Consider the following 17,668-nt stretch of genomic DNA (forward strand, 5'->3'; position numbering starts at 1 on the left):
GAAAGCAGAAACCAGAGACAACAAACTGTAAATAAAATACATATTTTTATTTTTTTGCTTTAACATGTAAATAAGGTAATCTTTTTATTGGACTAATTTTAATACATTTTGACTTAACTTTCAGAGAACAAAACCCCCTTCCTCAGGTCAGGATAGGATACTGTAACAGCACTATACTGTATTGACCTGAGGAAGAAGATTTTGGCCTCTGGAAGCTAAATGTATTAGTCCAATAAAATGGTATTTTATTTTCTGTATTTGTTTTATTTCTATTTGTTAATTTGCAAAGTGGTGATTGGTATTTGTTAGTTTTTTCAAATTTACATCTGCTGTCTTTATATTTTGCACAGTACTAGGGGACATTTTCTGTTTCTGTGGTGTTGCATTGTATGCAGAGCCTGGCATCGGGGGTTCAGTTTAATTTTTGTCTAAATAGAAAGTTTATTATTACTTATTCTATAGTGGATTAGGGTGTATCTGTGTTTGTGAAAAAGACATGGCTTTCGGTTGGCATTGACTGTGCAGGATCGACAATCTGTACTAATCTGTCTGTTTTCGTTTTACAATAGGTGAATTGATGTTCTAGTGTTCACTGTAGTGTTTAAGATGCTTTCCTTTTCCTTGTGTGACTCGTACAAATTACTGCTTATGGTATGGTATAATTGTTCTATATATAGGTCCTGAGTGTTTTGTATTCTCAGTATGCCTAGTACTGGATTTGGGGGGGGGGGGGTTAAAAATGACTGGCCCCGGGTGTCAACTACCCTAGCTACGCCACTGCGAAGGTGACATTGAAGAGATGGGCTTTGAGCAAGGATTTGAAGATGGGCAGGGAGGGGGCTTGGCATATGGGCTCAGGAAGTTTGTTCCGAGCACAGGGAGAGGCAAGGCAGAAAGGGCGGAGCCTGGAGCTGGCGATGGTGGAGAAGGGGACAGAGAGGAGGGATTTGTCCTGTGAGCGGAGGTTTCGGGTAGGAGCGTACGGGGAGATAAGGGTAGAGAGGTATTGAGGGGCTGCAGATTGAGTGCATTTGTAGGTTAGTAGGAGAAACTTGAACTGTATGCAGTACCTGATCGGAAGCCAGTGAAGTGACTTGAGGAGAGGGGTGATATGAGCATATCGGTCCAGGCGGAAGATAAGACATGCAGCAGAGTTCTGAACGGACTGAAGGGGGGATAGGTGGCTAAGTGGGAGGCCAGTGAGGAGTAGGTTGCAATAATCAAGGCAAGAGGTAATGAGAGAGTGGACGAGAGTTCGGGTGGTGTGCTCAGAGAGGAAAGGGCGAATTTTGCTGATGTTATAGAGAAAGAAGCGACAGGTCTTGGCTATCTGCTGAATATGCGCAGAGGAGAGGGAGGAGTCGAAGATAACTCCGAGGTTGCGGGCAGATGAGACGGGGAGGATGAGGGTGCCATCGACTGAGATAGAGAGTGGAAGGAGAGGAGAGGTGGGTTTGGGTGGAAAGACAATATGCTCTGTCTTGGACATGTTCAGTTTCAGGTGGCGGTTGGACATCCAGGCAGCAATGTCGGATAAGCAGGTCGATACTTTGGCTTGGGTTTCCGCAGTGATGTCTGGTGTGGAGAGATAAAGCGAATGCTACATACCTGTAGAAGGTATTCTCCGAGGACAGCAGGCTGATTGTTCTCACTGATGGGTGACGTCCACGGCAGCCCCTCCAATCGGAATCTTCACTAGCAAAAGCCTTTGCTAGCCCTCGCGCACCGATGTGCACCGCACATGCGCGGCCGTCTTCCCGCCCGAAACCGGCTCGTGCCGGCCAGTCTCATATGTAGCAAGACAAAGAGAAGGGAAGACACAACTCCAAAGGGGAGGCGGGCGGGTTTGTGAGAACAATCAGCCTGCTGTCCTCGGAGAATACCTTCTACAGGTATGTAGCATTCGCTTTCTCCGAGGACAAGCAGGCTGCTTGTTCTCACTGATGGGGTATCCCTAGCCCCCAGGCTCACTCAAAACAACAACCATGGTCAATTGGGCCTCGCAACGGCGAGGACATAACTGAGATTGACCTAAAAAATTTACCAACTAACTGAGAGTGCAGCCTGGAACAGAACAAACAGGGCCCTCGGGGGGTGGAGTTGGATCCTAAAGCCCAAACAGGTTCTGAAGCACTGACTGCCCGAACCGACTGTCGCGTCGGGTATCCTGCTGCAGGCAGTAATGAGATGTGAATGTGTGGACAGAAGACCACGTCGCAGCTTTGCAAATTTCTTCAATGGTAGCTGACTTCAAGTGGGCTACCGACGCTGCCATGGCTCTAACATTATGAGCCGTGACATGACCCTCAAGAGCCAGCCCAGCCTGGGCGTAAGTGAAGGAAATGCAATCTGCTAGCCAATTGGATATGGTGCGTTTTCCTACAGCCACTCCCCTCCTGTTGGGATCAAAAGAAACAAACAATTGGGCGGACTGTCTGTTGGGCTGTGTCCGCTCCAAGTAGAAGGCCAATGCTCTCTTGCAGTCCAATGTGTGCAGCTGACGTTCAGCAGGGCAGGAATGGGGACGGGGAAAGAATGTTGGCAAGACAATTGACTGGTTCAGATGGAACTCCGACACAACCTTTGGCAAGAACTTAGGGTGAGTGCGGAGGACTACTCTGTTATGATGAAATTTGGTGTAAGGGGCCTGGGCTACCAGGGCCTGAAGCTCACTGACTCTACGAGCTGAAGTAACTGCCACCAAGAAAATGACCTTCCAGGTCAAGTACTCAGATGGCAGGAATTCAGTGGCTCAAAAGGAGGTTTCATCAGCTGGGTGAGAACGACATTGAGATCCCATGACACTGTAGGAGGCTTGACAGGGGGCTTTGACAAAAGCAAACCTCTCATGAAGCGAACAACTAAAGGCTGTCCTGAGATCGGCTTACCTTCCACACGGTAATGGTACGCACTGATTGCACTAAGGTGAACCCTTACAGAGTTGGTCTTGAGACCAGACTCAGACAGGTGCAGAAGGTATTCAAGCAGGGTCTGCGTAGGACAAGAGCGAGGATCTAGGGCCTTGCTGTCACACCAGACGGCAAACCTCCTCCACAGAAAGAAGTAACTCTTCTTAGTGGAATCTTTCCTGGAAGCAAGCAAGATGCGGGAGACACCCTCTGACAGACCCAAAGAGGCAAAGTCTACGCTCTCAACATCCAGGCCGTGAGAGCCAGAGACCGGAGGTTGGGATGCAGAAGCGCCCCTTCGTCCTGTGTGATGAGGGTCGGAAAACACTCCAATCTCCACAGTTCTTCGGAGGACAACTCCAGAAGAAGAGGGAACCAGATCTGACGCGGCCAAAAAGGAGCAATCAGAATCATGGTGCCTCGGTCTTGCTTGAGTTTCAACAAAGTCTTCCCCACCAGAGGTATGGGAGGATAAGCATACAGCAGACCCTCCCCCCAGTCCAGGAGGAAGGCATCCGATGCCAGTCTGCCGTGGGCCTGAAGCCTGGAACAGAACTGAGGGAGTTTGTGGTTGGCTCGAGATGCGAAGAGATCTACCAAGGGGGTGCCCCACACCTGGAAGATCTGTCGCACTACACGAGAATTGAGCGACCACTCGTGAGGTTGCATAATCCTGCTCAACCTGTCGGCCAGACTGTTGTTTACGCCTGCCAGATATGTGGCTTGGAGCACCATACCGTGGCGGCGAGCCCAGAGCCACATGCTGACGGCTTCCTGACACAGGGGGCGAGATCCGGTGCCCCCCTGCTTGTTGATGTAATACATGGCAACCTGGTTGTCTGTCTAAATTTGGATAATTTGGTGGGACAGCCGATCTCTGAAAGCCTTCAGAGCGTTCCAGATCGCTCGTAACTCCAGGAGATTGATCTGCAGATCGCGTTCCTGGAGGGACCAGCTTCCTTGGGTGTGAAGCCCATCGACATGAGCTCCCCACCCCAGGAGAGACGCATCCGTGGTCAGCACTTTTTGTGGCTGAGGAATTTGGAAAGGACGTCCCAGAGTCAAATTGGACCAAATCGTCCACCAATACAGGGATTTGAGAAAACTCGTGGACAGGTGGATCATGTCTTCTAGATCCCCAGCAGCCTGAAACCACTGGGAAGCAGATCTCATGTGAAGGCGGGCCACGGGAGTCACATGAACTGTGGAGGCCATGTGGCCCAACAATCTCAACATCTGCCGAGCTGTGATCTGCTGGGACGCTCGCACCCGCGAGACGAGGGACAACAAGTTGTTGGCTCTCGTCTCTGGGAGATAGGTGCGAGCCGTCCGAGAATCCAGCAGAGCTCCTATGAATTCGAGTTTCTGCACTGGGAGAAGATGGGACTTTGGATAATTTATCACAAACCCCAGTAGCTCCAGGAGGCGAATAGTCATCTGCATGGACTGCAGGGCTCCTGCCTCGGATGTGTTCTTCACCAGCCAATCGTCGATATATGGGAACACGTGTACCCCCAGTCTGCGAAGTGCCGCTGCTACTACAGCCAAGCACTTTGTGAACACCCTGGGCGCAGAGGCGAGCCCAAAGGGTAGCACACAGTACTGGAAGTGACGTGTGCCCAGCTGAAATCGCAGATACTGTCTGTGAGCTGGCAGTATCGGGATGTGTGTGTAGGCGTCCTTTAAGTCCAGAGAGCATAGCCAATCGTTTTCCTGAATCATGGGAAGGAGGGTGCCCAGGGAAAGCATCCTGAACTTTTCTTTGACCAAATATTTGTTCAGGGCCTTTAGGTCTAGGATGGGACGCATCCCCCCTGTTTTCTTTTCCACAAGGAAGTACCTGGAATAGAATCCCAGCCCTTCCTGCCCGGATGGCATGGGCTCGACCGCATTGGCGCTGAGAAGGGCGGAGAGTTCCTCTGCAAGTACCTGCTTGTGCTGGAAGCTGTAAGACTGAGCTCCCGGTGGACAATTTGGAGGTTTTGAGGCCAAATTGAGGGTGTATCCTTGCCGGACTATTTGGAGAACCCACTGATCGGAGGTTATGAGAGGCCACCTTTGGTGAAAAGCTTTCAACCTCCCTCCGACTGGCAGGTCGCAGGGCACTGACACTTGGATGTCGGCTATGCTCTGCTGGAGCCAGTCAAAAGCTCGTCCCTTGCTTTTGCTGGGGAGCCGATGGGCCTTGCTGAGTCGCACGCTGCTGATGAGAGCGCGCGCGCTGGGGCTTAGCCTGGACCACAGGCTGTCGAGAAGGAGGATTGTACCTACGCTTGCCAGAAGAGTAGGGAACAGTCTTCCTTCCCCCGAAAAATCTTCTACCTGTAGAGGTAGATGCTGAAGGCTGCCGGCGGGAGAACTTGTCAAATGCGGTATCCCGCTGGTGGAGCTGCTCTACCACCTGTTCGACCTTCTCTCCAAAAATGTTATCCGCACAGCAAGGCGAGTCCGCAATCCGCTGCTGGAGTCTATTCTCCAGGTCGGAGGCACGCAGCCATGAGAGCCTGCGCATCACCACACCTTGAGCAGCGGCCCTGGACGCAACATCAAAGGTGTCATACACCCCTCTGGCCAGGAATTTTCTGCACGCCTTCAGCTGCCTGACCACCTCCTGAAAAGGCTTGGCTTGCTCAGGGGGGAGCGCATCCACCAAGCCCGCCAACTGCCGCACATTGTTCCGCATGTGTATGCTCGTGTAGAGTTGGTAGGACTGAATTTTGGCCATGAGCATAGAAGAATGGTAGGCCTTCCTCCCAAAGGAGTCTAAGGTTCTAGAGTCTTTGCCCGGGGGCGCCGAAGCATGCTCTCTAGAACTCTTAGCCTTCTTTAGGGCCAAATCCACAACTCCAGAGTCATGAGGCAACTGGGTGCGCATCAGCTCTGGGTCCCCATGGATCCGGTACTGGGACTCGATCTTCTTGGGAATGTGAGGATTAGTTAGAGGTTTGGTCCAGTTCGCCAGCAATGTCTTTTTTAGGACATGGTGCATGGGTACTGTGGACGCTTCCTTAGGTGGAGAAGGATAGTCCAGGAGCTCAAACATTTCAGCCCTGGGCTCGTCCTCCACAACCACCGGGAAGGGGATGGCCGTAGACATCTCCCGGACAAAGGAAGCGAAAGACAGACTCTCGGGAGGAGAAAGCTGCCTTTCAGGAGAGGGAGTGGGATCAGAAGGAAGACCCTCAGACTCCTCGTCAGAGAAATATCTGATGTCTTCCTCTTCCTCCCACGAGGCCTCACCATCGGTGTCAGACACAAGCTCACGAACCTGTGTCTGCAACAGCGCCCGGCTCGACTCCGTGGAGCCACGTCCACGATGGGGGCGTCGAGAGGTAGACTCCCTCGCCTGCATCGGCGAAGCTCCCTCCGCCGACGTAGTCGGGGAGCCTTCCTGGGAGGCGACCGCAGTCGGTACCGCACGCAGCACCGACGTCGGAGACCTCACCCCTGGCGATGGACTAGCCGGCGCCACGCTCGACGGTACCGGTGGCGCAAGCACCGCCGGTACCGGAGGGGTAGGGCGCAACAGCTCTCCCAGAATCTCTGGGAGAACGGCCCGGAGGCTCTCGTTCAGAGCGGCTGCAGAAAAAGGCATGGAAGTCGATGCAGGTGTTGACGTCAGAACCTGTTCCGGGCGTGGAGGCTGTTCCAGGCTGTCCAGAGTGGAGCGCATCGACACCTCTTGGACAGAGGGTGAGCGGTCCTCTCGGTGCCGATGCCTGCTGGGTGCCGACTTCCTCGGCGACCCAGAGCTCTCGGTGCCGACCCGGGAAGGGGACCGGTGTCGATGCTTCTTTGGTTTTTTGGAGCGAAGCACGTCACCGGCGCTTCCCGGCACCGACGAGGAGGACGTAGAATCCAGCCATCTCTTCCTCGGGGCCGAGACCGAAGAGGGTCGATCTCGGGGGGGCTGTACCGCAGGAGCCCTCAGGGTAGGGGGAGACCCACCCGAAGGCTCACCGCCACCAGCAGGGGAATGGACAGCCCTTACCTGCACTCCAGACGAAGCACCACTGTCCGACGACATCAGCAGACGAGGTCCCGGTACCACCGACGTCGATACAGTCGTCCGATGTCTCAGTGCCGATGCAGAGGGCGATGCCTCGATACACTCGATGCACTGGCGGCCGAGGATGAAGGTCTGGACGCTGAAGACGTCGATGCACTCGATACCCCCGGTGCCGATGCCGACGAAGAGCCCGAGAACAAAAAGTTCCACTGGGCTAACCTCGCTACCTGAGTCCGCTTCTGTAAAAGGGAACACAGACTACAGGCCTGAGGGCGGTGCTCGGCCCCCAGACACCGAAGACACGACGCGTGCCTGTCAGTGAGCGAGATTACCCGGGCGCACTGGGTGCACTTCTTGAAGTCGCTGGAAGGCTTCGATGTCATGGGCGGAAAAATCACGCCAGCGAGATCAAAAGTCGAAATGGCGAAATTTGGCACCAGAAAAATAGAGAGAAGGGAATTTCGACCGGGGCCTAAGTAAGGCCTACCCCGACGACGAAAGAAAACTTACCGGGGCGAAAAGCTCGAAATACAGGAAGGGAAAAACCAAAAGAGGTCTTTCCGGAACACTTTCTATACTTTCTCACAGAAACGAGTCGAAAACGACGCGCGAGGTCGACTTTCCGGGGCACGAACGGCGAAACACGACCGTACCGAGTGCGGACAAAAGAAGACTGGCCGGCACGAGCCGGTTTCGGGCGGGAAGACGGCCGCGCATGCGCGGTGCGCATCGGCGCGCGAGGGCTAGCAAAGGCTTTTGCTAGTGAAGATTCCGAGTGGAGGGGCTGCCGTGGACGTCACCCATCAGTGAGAACAAGCAGCCTGCTTGTCCTCGGAGAAAGCTGAGTGTCGTCGACATAGAGATGATATTGGAAACCATGAGATAAGATCAGCAAGCCCAGGGAAGAGGTGTAGATTGAAAAAAGAAGGGGTCCAAGGACAGATCCCTGAGGAACTCCAACAGAGAGCGGGATGGGGTGGAGGAAGATCCATAAGAGTGTACTCTGAAGGTACGGTGGGAGAGATAAGAGGAGAACCAGGAGAGGACAGAGCCCTGGAACCCAAATGAAGAGAGTGTGGCAAGAAGTAAATTATGATTGACAGTGTCAAAAGCGGCGGATAGGTCGAGGAGGATGAGGATGGAGTAGTGACCTTTGGATTTGGCAAGGAAAAGGTCATTACAGACTTTAGTGAGTGCCGTTTCTGTCGAGTGTAGAGGGCGAAAGCCAGATTGAAGCGGATCGAGGATGGCATGAGAGGAGAGAAAATCGAGGCAGCGGCTGTGAACGGCGCGTTCAAGTATCTTGGAGAGGAAGGGTTGGAGGGAGATAGGGCGATAGTTGGAGGGACAGGTAGGGTCAAGTGATGGTTTTTTGAGGAGTGGTGTGACTACAGCATGCTTGAAGGTGTCAGGGACGGTTGCAGTGGAGAGAGAGAGGTTGAGGATATGGCAGATGGAGGGGGTGACGGTAGGAGAGATGGTGTTAAGTAGGTTGGTGGGGATAGGGTCAGAGGAACAGGTGGTGCATTTCGAGGAGGAAACAAGGTGGGCGGTTTCCTCTTCGGTGATATTAGGAAAAGAGGAGAAGGAGGCCTGGGTTGGTTGGTTGAGAGAGTGGGTTAAAAGGGGAGGTGGTTTGGTAGTATATTCGAGGTTGATTTTCTGTACCTTATCGCGGAAGTAGCCAGCCGGTGATTGAGGAGAGAGTGGGGGGGGGGAGGGAGCGGAGGGCACTTTAAGGAGGGAGTTAAGGGTGGCGAAGAGACAACGAGGGTTGGAGCTGAGGGAATTAGTTAGTTGGGTGTAATAGTCCTGTTTGGCAAGGAATAGGGAGGACTGGAAGGAGGATAGCATGAATTTGTAATGAATGAAGTCTGAATGGGTGCGAGATTTCCTCCAGAAGCGTTCAGCAGATCGGGCAGCAGAATTTGAATCGACCACAGCAGAAGAGCCTGCTCTCAGGCCAGCCTACTGCCCTGTAGGTAATTATCCCCCAGCCTCAGAGTGTGCCTTCCCTGTCAGTCATCTCTCCTTCCACCTTCCCCCCCCCCCAACCCAGTGCGGCAGAAAAGAGAGAGAAATGGTGGGAGATGGGGTGGAAGGGAGAAATGTTGGAGGATGGGGCTTTTACATCCTTTGGCCTCACATCTGTTTTCTTTTTTAATTTGAGGTGCCCATGTTTACACTACTTTGTCTCTGAATCCCCTATCACAATCAGAGACCCCTTATCAGTTAGTAATAAGGAAACAGGCTCTTTTTCTGTGTAAGTACACATATTAAAGAAGGCCGACGAGGAGCATACCGAGCAGCCGTAGGTAACATGGTGGCTGCCGCACGGTAGCTCCCTGGCCCGGGCGACCCTTCCCTTCCGACTTCCCCAACGGTCTGGGTGACGTGGCAGGAGCCCCTCCCTGCCATTGGTTGGGAGGCTGGAAGGGGCGGGACTTCGGGGGTGCCCCATGCGCCGCTTAAAGAGCTGCCGATGAAGCGTGCAGGTCTCTTTGTCGGCAGCGAGCAGCGCAGGAGTTTTCCGAGTTTCGAGTGGTGCGCGAGTTTCGGTTTCCCGAGTTTCGAACGTTGCGTGAGTTTCCTTGGCCTCCCATTTTGATTTGGCCGTCCTTTCCATTTTGGCCTCTCATTTTGATTTGGCCATCCTTTCCATTTTGGCCCCCCATTTCGTTTTGTTACCTTTCCATTTTGGCCCCCTATTTTAATTTGGCCATCCTTTCTCGTGAGTTCGGGTTCTGCTACTGCGACCACACTCTTTTGCAGCGCCTTCTTTAATTTTGCCCGGTCTCCCGTACGGCCGGCCCTTTTAGGCGTTGTGACACGTAGCCGCAGAGTTTGGCCGTTTTTTCTCGCATAGTCGTCCACTTTTGTACTTTTGTTTTCCAGCCGCGTGGCATTCATTTTGCGGTGTACTCTCGCAGTCCGCGTTTTAGTCGCGTGCCCCTCAATAAAAGACTACCTTACCCAGCAGGCAGTGTGCCTCACCGAGCACAAATCCCACAGCATACTTCAAGCCAGACTGCAGCAATGCAACCACTACGCTCGTCCACGAGGCGGACAAAGCATCCAGAGAGGTACATTGACTCAGACTGCCTCCCGCTGCCACGTGCCTCTTTACCACCAGCTGCAGATACCCTCTGTTGCTTGCCTGCTGCTCCTTCACTTTCCTGCATGCCAGAAGCTGCTTTGCCAGGGTGCGATCCACTTGGCCAGATGCGCCCCCCTGAACAGCGTTTGCCAGCAAGTTTGAGCCCATCAGGACTCAACGCTGGCAGCCATGTGCTTAGACCCAGTCCAGGTACTCATCCAGCATCCCACTCTGCTTCAACCCGCAGATCTTCATCTTCAAGCAGACAAGAACCCAGCGCCAAACGGAGCAGGCGTAGGTCATTCTCCAGGGACAGCACGAACCGGTCCCGTCGCAGAGAGCATCACACCTGGGATGACAGCGCTCACCACAGACACAATGCAAGATCCTGCAGATCCAGAAGCAGTTCTGACTATCCCAGATCCAGCACACGCGCCAGCAGCCATGGATCCGAGTCCCGCCGCAGGCGCCACAGATCCCCGTCTTGCTGCAGCCACCGAGCATACTGTACATCCCATGACCGCCGCAGAGACCCTTCCCCTCCTAGGCATATCCAGCCCCCAGCTAGTAGGGTGGCCCGGGAATGACAGGGTTCATCTCCCTCACCTCATCACAGTCCTGCAACAACGCCCTCCCGACCGGTGAGTCAAGAGGTCCCACGTTCACAAGCAGTTGCAGAGTCGCTTGCTGCGGGAGACAGCAATCCTTACTCCCAGGCAAAAAACCATCAGGTGTTTAAGCAGAGGAAGAAAGGTAAGAAGCGCAGGCACTCCAGACGGTCCACCACAACTTCATCCTCTGATTCTTTCTCCTCCTCTTTCTCCTCACCATCCCCTGCTCGAGACATGAGCGCCTGCATTCACATATGGTGTCCCCCCAGAGCGCTTATGGCAGAGGGTTCCCAGGACCCTGCGGAAAAAGGTACTGCGTCGGCGGTACTTTGATATTTTCAAGCTGGTGGAGGGCATACGCAGGCGGCACGCTAAGAAACGTGCAAAAAAGGGTGACCTGCTTCCAGAGCACAACAGAGTGCTTCCACGGAATCTTGCATGTTGGGTGATATCCTATGCACGCATGATGAGCATTGTCTGCAGGAAACAACCTCATCAAATTGACCCCATGCTCTGTTACCTGGAAACAGTGCTTACCATCTATCGGGAGCACGAGGGATATGCTTGGCTAACGTATGACGAGCACTTCAAGGACAAAATGGAGACTAACCCTACTATGGCATGGGACATGGATGATGGGGGCTTATGGTTGTGGAATGTCCTCACGAGACCCAGCACCGCAAAAGGGCGTTCAACCCAGCACAAGGCACCTCCCCTCCCCTAAACAGAAAAAGGAGGCCTGCCACGCTTTCCCAGGAAGTGTGTTGGAAGTACAACAAAGGCAGCTGCATCATCCAAGACTGCAAATTCAAGCACCTGTGTTCCACATGCGGTCTTCTGCACCCCCTCGCCTTGTGTCCCAGAAAAGCTGCGCCAAGACAAGCGCCATGGCGCCCACTCCCATCTGCTTGGACGCCATGAGGCCTTGGCTGGTGCGATACCCTAAATGACAGGCTGCTGCCTTACTCCTCCATGGCTTCCAAGACGGTTTCCTTATACCATTTCAAGGCATCATACCACCACGCTCTGGAGCTCCAACGTGGCGCTCCAGGCCCCGCCTATCGGCCATCATCTCCGACAAACTTTCAGCTGAGCGATCCCCGGGCCGCATTGCGGGCCACTTTCACCATCCCCCCTTCCCCAGAATGTTTGTCTCTCCCCTTACGGCTGTCCCCAAAAAGTAGCATGACAAGGTCCGCCTCATCCATAATCTTTCCTACCCCCCCGGTCACTCTGTCAACGACTCCATACTAGATGGCGAGATATCAGTCCAGTATATGTCTTTCGATTCTGCGGTGTCCTTGGTCCGGACACGGGGGCAGAATGCGCTTATGGCCAAAGTGGATATTGAATCCACCTTCCGTTTACTACCCGTTCACCCAGACTGCTTCCCATTGCTAATTTTTCTGTCATGACAACCACTTCTACTTCAACAAATGCATGCCTATGGGATGCGCAGTCTCTTGCAACCTTTTTGAAAAGTTCAGTACGTTCGTGCACTGGGTGGTTTCTCAGCGGTCCACTGCCATAACCATTGTGCACTACCTTGACGACTTCTCCTTTGTCGGGCCTCAACACTCCATAAGTACATAAGTACATAAGTAATGCCATACTGGGAAAAGACCAAGGGTCCATCGAGCCCAGCATCCTGTCCACGACAGCGGCCAATCCAGGCCAAGGGCACCTGGCAAGCTTCCCAAACGTACAAACATTCTATACATGTTATTCCTGGAATTTTAGAGTTTTCCAAGTCCGTTTAGTAGCGGTTTATGGACTTGTCCTTTAGGAAACCGTCCAACCCCTTTTTAAACTCTGCTAAGCTAACCGCCTTCACCACTTTCTCCGGCAACGAATTCCAGAGTTTAATTACACGTTGGGTGAAGAAAAATTTTCTCCGATTTGTTTTAAATTTACTACACTGTAGTTTCATCGCATGCCCCCTAGTCCTAGTATTTTTGGAAAGTGTGAACAGACGCTTCACATCCACCTGTTCCACTCCACTCATTATTTTATATACCTCTATCATGTCTCCCCTCAGCCGTCTCTTCTCCAAGCTGTATAGCCCTAGCCTCCTTAGTCTTTCTTCATAGGGAAGTCGTCCCATCCCCGCTATCATTTTAGTTGCCCTTCGCTGCACCTTTTCCAATTCTACTATATCTTTCTTGAGATGCGGAGACCAGAATTGAACACAGTACTCAAGGTGCGGTCGCACCATGGAGCGATACAACGGCATTATAACATCCTCACACCTGTTTTCCATACCTTTCCTGATAATACTCAACATTCTATTCGCTTTCTTAGCCGCAGCAGCACACTGAGCAGAAGGTTTCAGTGTGTTATCGACGACGACACCCAGATCCCTTTCTTGGTCCGTAACTCCTAACATGGAACCTTGCATGACGTACTGTAGCTATAATTCGGGTTCTTTTTTTCCCACATGCATCACCTTGCACTTGCTCACATTAAACATCATCTGCCATTTAGCCGCCCAGTCTCCCAGTCTCGTAAGGTCCTCTTGTAATTTTTCACAATCCTGTCGCGATTTAACGACTTTGAATAACTTTGTGTCATCAGCAAATTTAATTACCTCGCTAGTTACTCCCATCTCTAAATCATTTATAAATATATTAAAAAGCAGCGGTCCTAGCACGGACCCCTGGGGAACCCCACTAACTACCCTTCTCCATTGTGAATACTGCCCATTTAACCCCACTCTCTGTTTCCTATCCTTCAAACAGTTTTTAATCCACAATAGGACATTTCCTCCTATCCCATGACCCTCCAATTTCCTCTGTAGCCTTTCATGAGGTACCTTGTCAAACGCCTTTTGAAAATCCAGATACACAATATCAACCGACTCCCCTTTGTCCACATGTTTGTTCACTCCTTCAAAGAATTGAAGTAAATTGGTCAGGCAAGATTTCCCCACACAAAAGCCATGCTGACTCGGTCTCAGTAATCCATGTCCTCGGATGTGCTCTGTAATTTTGTTTTTAATAATAGCCTCTACCATTTTCCCCGGCACCGACGTCAGACTCACCGGTCTATAATTTCCCGGATCTCCCCTGGAGCCTTTTTAAAAAATGGGCGTTACATTGGCCACCCTCCAATCTTCCGGTACCACGCTCGATTTTAAGGATAAGTTGCATATCACTAGCAGTAGCTCCGCAAGCTCGTTTTTCAGTTCTATCAGTACTCTAGGATGAATACCATCCGGTCCAGGAGATTTGCTACTCTTCAGTTTGCCGAACTGCCCCATTACGTCCTCCAGGTTTACTGTGAAGTCAGTAAGTTTCTCCGACTCGTCCGCTTGAAATACCATTTCCGACACCGGTATCCCACCCAAATCTTCCTCGGTGAAGACCGAAGCAAAGAATTCATTCAGTCTCTCCGCTACGTCTTTGTCTTCCTTGATCGCCCCTTTTACCCCTCGGTCATCCAGCGGCCCAACCGATTCTTTTGCCGGCTTCCTGCTTTTAATATACCGAAAAAAAAATTTTACTATGTTTTTTTGCCTCTAATGCTATCTTTTTTTCATACTCCCTCTTGGCCTTCTTAATCTGCGCCTTGCATTTGCTTTGACACTCCTTATGCTGTTTCTTGTTATTTTCAGACGGTTCCTTCTTCCATTTTCTGAAGGCATTTCTTTTAGCCCTAATAGCTTCCTTCACCTCACTTTTCAACCAGGCCGGGTGTCTTTTGGACTTCCGTCTTTCTTTTCTAATTCGCGGAATATGTATGGCCTGGGCCTCCAGGATGGTATTTTTGAACAGCGTCCACGCCTGTTGTACAGTTTTTACTCTCTCAGTTGCCCCCCTAAGTTTTTTTTTTTACCGTTCTTCTCATTTTATCATAGTCTCCTTTTTTAAAGTTAAACGCTAACGTATTTGACTTTCTGTGTACAGTTGATGGTTCAAGGTTGATGTCAAAACTGATCATATTATGGTCACTGTTATCAAGCGGCCTCAGTACCATAACGTCCCTCACCAGATCATGCGCTCCACTAAGGACCAAGTCTAGAATTTTTCCTTCTCTCGTCGGCTCCTGCACCAGTTGCTCCATAAAGCTGTCCTTGATTTCATCAAGGAATTGTATCTCTGTAGCGTGTCCCGATGTTACATTTACCCAGTCTATATTTGGATAATTGAAGTCACCCATTATTATCACATTGCCCATTTTGTTTGCGTCTCTGATTTCTTTTATCATTTCTGTGTCTACCTGCTCATCCTGGCGAGGTGGACGGTAGTACACTCCTATCACCATTTTTTTCCCTTTTATACATGGAATTTCAACCCACAGTGATTCAAAGGTGTGATTTGTGTCCTGCTGAATTTGTAATCTATCTGAGTCAAGGCTCTCTTTAATATACAATGCTACCCCTCCACCAGTCCGGTCTACCCTATCATTACGATATACTTTGTACCCCGGTATGACAGTGTCCCACTGGTTATCCTCCTTCCACCAGGTCTCAGTAATGCCTATTATATCCAATTTTTCATTTAGTGCAATATATTCCAACTCTCCCATCTTATTTCTTAGACTCCTAGCATTTAGACATTTCAGAGTATGTTTGTTGTTCTTATTTGCATGATGCTTAGTACCTGACACTATTGATTTGACATCTTTTGTCTGATCTTTAGTTGTATTTAAGGGCACCTGGCCTACCACGGTCTGTTGTGCAACCTCACTATCCAGAAACCCTATCTTCCCTGTTTGTGAGGTATCTTTGCAAGATACCTTTTCCCGAACCATGCGCTTTTGAGCGACTGTCGGCCTTCCCCCCATTTCTAGTTTAAAAGCTGCTCTATCTCCTTTTTAAATGCCGACGCCAGCAGCCTGGTCCCACCCTGGTTAAGGTGGAGCCCATCCTTTCGGAATAGGCTCCCCCTTCCCCAGAATGTTGCCCAGTTCCTAACAAATCTAAAACCCTCCTCCCTGCACCATCGTCTCATCCACGCATTGAGACTCTGGAGCTCTGCCTGTCTCTTGGGCCCTGCACGTGGAACAGGTAGCATTTCAGAAAATGCTACCCTAGAGGATCTGGATTTGAGCTTTCTACCTAAGAGCCTAAATTTGGCTTCCAGAACCTCTCGCCCACATTTTCCTGTCATTGGTACCCACATGTACCAAGACAGCGGACTCCTCCCCAGCACTATCTAAAATCCTATCTAGGTGACGCGTGAGGTCCGCCACCTTCGCACCAGGCAGGCAAGTCACCAGGCGATCCTCACGTCCACCAGCCACCCAGCTATCTATATGCCTAATGATCGAATCACCAACTACAACAGCTGTCCTAACCTTTCCCTCCCGGGCAGCACTTGGAGACATATCCTCAGTGCGATAGGATAGTACATCCCCTGGTGGGCAGGTCCTGGCTAAAGGAGTACTTCCTACTTCACCAGGGTGATGCTCTCCTTCTAGGAGACCTCCCTCCTCCAAGGTAGCACAAGGGCTACTAGACTGGAGGTGGGACCTCTCTACAACATCCCTGTAGGTCTCCTCTATGTACCTCTCTGTCTCCCTCAGCTCCACCAAGTCTGCTACTCTAGCCTCAAGAGAACGGACATGTTCTCTAAGAGCTAGGAGCTCTTTGCATCGGGCGCAAACATATGACATCTCACCAACTGGGAGATAATCATACATGTGACACTCAATGCAAAAGACTGGATAGCACCCCTCTCGCTGCTGGACTGCTGACTCCATCTTAGTGTTTTTGAGTTTTCCAATATTTTAAAACTTGCTACAGTATTAAGGATATTAGCCTAATATAAAAGTGTCTTTTACTTTATATAGTGTATTGTATGATTTTAGTATTTCCTTCTTAGATGGTAATGAAATGTATTTAAAACTCTATAAGAGCACTCCTTGCTTGTTACTCTAATTACAATAACTGACTATAAATGAGGAGTTGTCCTAGGGGTGAGTGGGAATACTAAATTAGATCCTGCAGTGGCTGTTAGATTCTATCTGTTAATGCTGTGGTACAAGGCTTTTAAAACTAAGTGGAAAAGACTATGGAGATTAGCTGTTTTCTGTTAGCTGTTGAAATTTGCTTTTTAAGTTTGCCTAACACTAACCTACAATTCCTCCTTTAAACCCCAATCTTTAGGTTCCCAAAGCACAAGCAAAGTAGTGTTCACTTACCAGAGAAATGTCCTCTTCTCTCAGAACTTCTCAGAGACGTGCGTCATGACCTCATGGATGTCTTCCACGCCGTTGCCCTGGTCTTTGGAGTGCCCGTCTCTAGCAGCAAAACCACAGGGCCTAGCACGGTCATCACTTTCTTGGGAATTGAGAAAGATTCGACAACCATGACTACCAAACTCCCAGAGGACAAATTACATGGCCTAGCGCAGAAGATCCTTCGCGCACTGCATTCGCCCAAGCTCACCCTTTACCAGATGCAATCTCTAATTGGCTCCCTGAACTTTGCATGTAGGGTTATCCCAATGGGGAGAGTGTTTGTCTGCAGACTCGTTGCCGCTACGGCGGGCATATCGCGCAAGCACCATCACTTGCGCATAACACTTCCCATCAAGCAGGATCTGCAAATATGGCTTCGCTTTCTGCAGGACTTCAATGGAAGAGCCTTGATACAGTCAGCTCCAACTTCCAGCATCGACCTCTGCCTCTACACCGCCGGATCCTCTGGGTGTGGAGCCTATTACAACGGGGACTGGTTCGCTGTCCCTTGGCTGCCACACTGGGAGCACTGCGGACTCATCAAGAACATCACCTTCCTTGAACTGTTCCCCATTGTCACGGCAATACACGTTTGGGGTCCTGCGCTGGCCAGCAAAACTGTTATTCTTTGGTCAGACAACGCAGCTGTGGTGGAGATCATAAACAAGCAGACGGCACGTTGCCCACACACTGCAGCGTTTCTCCGGCATTTTGTACTCCGTTGCTTGCAACTTAATCTGACCGCGCGAGCAAGGCACGTCCCAGGAGTTGATAACTGTATTGCTGATGCTCTCTCACGTTTTCATTTTTCACTCTTTCGACAGCTGGCCCCCTCGGTGAGCAGGGAACCTACCCCAGT

The sequence above is a fragment of the Microcaecilia unicolor genome, chromosome 3 (genome assembly GCF_901765095.1).
Source record: "Microcaecilia unicolor chromosome 3, aMicUni1.1, whole genome shotgun sequence".
NCBI classification, from domain to species: domain Eukaryota; kingdom Metazoa; phylum Chordata; class Amphibia; order Gymnophiona; family Siphonopidae; genus Microcaecilia; species Microcaecilia unicolor.